Source organism: Rhopalosiphum maidis, chromosome 3 (genome assembly GCF_003676215.2).
Source record: "Rhopalosiphum maidis isolate BTI-1 chromosome 3, ASM367621v3, whole genome shotgun sequence".
In the NCBI taxonomy this organism is placed as follows: domain Eukaryota; kingdom Metazoa; phylum Arthropoda; class Insecta; order Hemiptera; family Aphididae; genus Rhopalosiphum; species Rhopalosiphum maidis.
In genome coordinates, this window is record NC_040879.1 from 35,890,346 (window position 1) to 35,895,215 (window position 4,870).

At 30.7% G+C, this 4,870-nt stretch overlaps 1 pseudogene; it reads left to right on the forward strand.

Moving 5' to 3' along the window:
• The first annotated feature begins 1,954 nt into the window (after positions 1-1,954).
• On the forward strand, positions 1,955-2,462 carry LOC113558733 (annotated as a pseudogene).
• The last annotated feature ends 2,408 nt before the right edge of the window (positions 2,463-4,870 follow it).

Sequence of the window (4,870 nt, forward strand, 5' to 3'; positions counted from 1 at the left end):
TAATTATAGTGAGCTCCGCTTAATGTGATTACTAGTTTATAGAATCAACCGTTTATTGCAGCGGTTCCCAACCTGTGCACCGCGAGCTCATTTAAGTGACACCATGGCTCATCCGATAATGAAAAAAAATTATTAAATTATATATTAAAAATTTACAATTTATTGTAGTTGAAAAGACAGAAAATTGTTTTATATTCAAAACTACTTAGCATACTATCTGTATCTCTATTATTAAATGTAGTGTTCCTAATATGTGTCGAATAATTCAATAATAGATAAAAATGACCACATAAGTACAGATAACTTTCAACAATGTTATCTGCGTGTATAACGCACGACTTCTTCGAATTGGTGACGTTAAAATGTAATCTTAACAGTGGTATAGGTATTATTGTAACTGTTATTATACGAAACTTACTCTACTTTCAGTCAGTGAAAGACATTTACGCGTTAAGACGTATTATTGTTAAATGTTAAGAACTAATTTTTTCTGCACATCAGTTTGTTTTTCTTTTAAAAAAACCTGGACCGTTGGTTGAAAATTGGATCAATTAATAAGACGCCTGCTACAGAGTCGTCTTGTTCTAAAAAAAAAGGAAGCATAATCGATGAAAACAGAGTTCATAATAATAGTTTTACTATTCAAGGCACGAGTAGTGTAATACTGCCAAGTACGGGAATGTCTTTGCCGAGAACGTCCAAAAAACGCAAATACGACGAGAGTTATTTGGAGATGGGTTTCATAAAAACAAACGATGACCAGTCACAGTGCGTAATTTGTTCAAAAGTATTTCCTAACAGCTCTATGTATTCCCGGGAAATTACGTCGTCATTATGAAAAAGTTCATTCTGATCATGAAGGGAAACCACTCGATTTTTCAAACGGAGGCGTTCTGAATTATTGGCTGTTAAAAAAAAAATCAAAACGCACGTTCAAACCGATAGTGAAAAACACATTGAAAGCTTCTTACATGGTAAGTTACCGTGTAGCCTAAAAATGCGAAGCTCATACCACTACGGAGACCCTTATAAAACCATGTGTCATTGATATAGCAACTTGTATGCTAAATCTGCCAAACATTTGTCCATAATTCCGTTATCAAATAATACTGTGGCACGACGAATTGACGATTTGGCTATCAACATAGCAGAAACATTTGTCTCTCGTATTAAATACAACAAATTCTCACTACAAATGAACGAATCTACTGATATTGATGGTCTTGCTGTGTTATTGGTGTTCGTTCGTTACGTAAACATAAATCTTTTGAGGAAGATCTTGTATTTTGTAGACCCCTACTATTAAACACAACAGGAGTTCAAATTTTCGGTTTATTGTATGATTTTTCATAGAAAATGAGATTCCATGGACAAATTGTTTAGATGTGTGTACTGATAGTGCTAGGGCCATGATAGGTGCCACAGCTGAAGCAATCGTTAAAATAAAAGGAAAATCAAAGAAACTACTAGTAGCCACTGCATACTTCATAGGCATGCTCTAGCAATGAAAAAAATACCTCATTGTCTAAAAAACGTAATAGATGAAGCCATAAAAGTAGTCAACTTCATCAAGTCACGACTTCTGAAATCCAGACATTTTAAAATCTTGTGTGACGATATGGGAAGTCTTCCTAGTACGTAACTGTTTCATACAGAAATCAGGTGGCTATCTCGCGGTAAAGTGTTAACACAGTTAATGGAATTGCGGACTAAAGTTTCTTCAATTTTAATGGACAACAACGCAACTTTAGCTGAAACAATGAATGACGTTACTTGGCTTTGTCAACTATCGTACTTGGCAGACATTTTTAACAAAATTAACGACTTAAGTCTTTCCTTATTAGGTAGAACTTTCATCATTTTTAATGCGAGCCACAAAGTACGTGTATTTAAAAGAAAACTCCATTATTGGGCTGAGTGCATTTCTAAAAGAGAGTTGGAGTGTTTTCCAATAATGCAGGCTTTTTTGGAGAAAAATGAAGAACAGGCTCCTATTAGCATTATCGACGAGATTTCTGAACATCTCAATCAGCTAAAAAAATTTATTTGATCAATATTTTCCTACAGATTGAAAAGTGTTTTTGAAAGACCATGAATGGATACTGAATCTACTTTCGGTTTGTGAAAAACCCTCATATTTGTCTTCAATTGAATATGAGAGTTTGATCGATATTACTTCAGATTTGACATTGAAATCCACTTTCAGAAGCAATTATTACGTTCAATTTTGGTTAAATTTTAAAAATACAAGTTTTGGTAATTTGAGTAAAAAAGCAATAACAATACTCCTACCCTTTGCTACCACTTATTTATGCGAGGCAGGATTTTCGGCCTATACGGCTACTAAAACCAAATACCGCAACCGCCTTAATGTAGAACCTGATCTCCCTATCCAGTTGTCTCAAATTGAACCAGATATTGCCAAACTTTCCAAAAATAAGCAGCCTCAAATATCTCATTAATTATTAGTTTTTCATTATTAAAGCAGTATTTTTTTTTTTACTTTCAACTATAAAATTATAATTTGTTAATAATATGTTTAATAAAATTATTTAATCAGTTATGAATGAAAACTAGTGTTATTTTTATCACGTCCCTCGTGACATTCACAGAAGAGCACCTAACAAAATTTGTAGTACCGGATAATTGAATCATTTTTAAGAACATTCTTATCGTTTTAATGGTATATCAAACTTTCACTAAAAAAAAAAAAGAATTGTTTTGAAAAAGTTAAAAGGAGTTATTCAAAAATATATCAAAACGATACTTTTCAGTTGTTTCAAAAGTTAAAGATACAATGTACAATATGTACATACATTGTTATTTATTTAATTTTAAATAATTAAAAATCATGTATATTATAATATTATATTAATATTAACTGAATATGGATTTTAATTTCAGGCTAATATTAAAATTAAATTTTCTTTATTTTGTTTTAATTTAATTTTAAACCTAAATATAAATATAAACTTATCAATAAAAAAAAATGTTTTATGAAATCACCCGGTTAATAGAATCAAAATTATCTGAACCAATGTGATCATATTAAGCGGAACTCACTGTACAATAACCTCGGTGATTTTTTTGACTCAACAGCCAATAATTTTTTTTATTGATGGTGATTATAATAAAAAACACCAAAACTGGAGTGGTCGAGTCACCAACCCTCGTGGTAATTTACTTTACAATTTCAACAATATAAAAATAGCAAGATAAAATACTTACATCACCTGGCCAACGTAATGGCCAACTTCAGTCAGCAAAAAATCTAACATTCTAAACATTTTCGTTATAAAAATTTCTAGCGACTTCTACTGCTGAATTAATAATATTTTGGATCTAAACTCCGGCCATTCATTCGTTATTCTCAATATCGATGCGATACCGCAAACATGAACTAATAGACCAAAACTTTTTTGAAATTGATTGAATACTGATCCTCTTAAATTGAATAATATCATAACCAAAAAATTAACCTAAAAATAAGTTTTAAATCTGATCATGAAATTGATTATGCAATCGTCAACAAGTTTAATAACACTTATTCAAATCTACCGGCTTCTATGTCAAACAGCTTAAACACCACCAAAAACTCAGCACATAAATACCCTTTTCTCTCTGAACAGGTACACTCACTAATAATCGAAAAACGTAAATAACATGATTACCTACGCATAAAACTGCATATAATAAATTAGCAAATTCAATAAAAAATTGATTGACTAAAAATAAATCCTACACGTACGAACATAAACTGTCTACGCTCTTCTCTTTAGGTAGCAGCATATAGGGAAAAAAAACTAATTCAACATAAATCCCCCTCAGCCACTCTAAGAAAAACCTATACTTCATTTGCCTTCTCAGATAATAACAAGGCTGAAGTTTTTAAACCCGTCTTTATGAAACTTTAAACAGCATCATGATATACATAGATGAACACATAGATGAGGTAAACACCTATTTAAACCTATCATCTCTAATCAGTCCGCCTGTAAAATATTTCACCCCAAACGAAGTCAACCAAGTTATTAAAAAATCTCCTGACTTTGACTTAATCACAGCAGAAGTTATTCGATGTCTCCCTAAAAAATTATAATGCTTATAACTTATATATTCAATGCAATTTTAAGACTGTCATATTTTCCAGTCCTTGGAAATTTTCAAAAATAATACTATTTACGGAATGAAAAACCTCCTCCAAATATACAATCTCATATGGGCCCAAGGTATCTTTCCAAACAAATGGCGTAAAGCAAATATAGTCCCCATCCCAAAACCGTACAAAAACAAATTTGATATAGAAAACTATAGACCTATATCCGGGGGGTTACTAATTGTTTTTCGAGTAAATCATATACGATATACCTTATAAGATTTTTAAAATAAATTAATTTAAATTACATATTAATAACAATTGTTTTTGTTTTAATTAAATTGTTTAGATGCATAATGTTTACATTAGAGGGTTTGTGAAATAAATATCAAGGGTGTTTTTATACAACTGCACATTATACGTAAAAACATTTTTTTTTTAAATTTAAACCTGACTTTTGTAAACAAAAGTAGTTCGTAATTAATAACTTAAGTTGGGATATTGATAACTCAAAAAGTAGCATGAATTCAGTGGAATTTTTTAAGTTATTGCGATTAATGTTTTTTAATCAAATTAAAATAAATAAAATAGCTACCCTCGAACCGCTTGAATAATATCTAATAATAATAATTGATCTCGTCTGTGTTTATACCAAAATCGATTTACCTTATTCCTATTTTGTCAACTATATTCATCCAATCAGTTAGGTAATATAGCTTATGGAAAAATATTTTAATTGGTTATGAAGTACACGAAAACAACTTTTCCAAACCA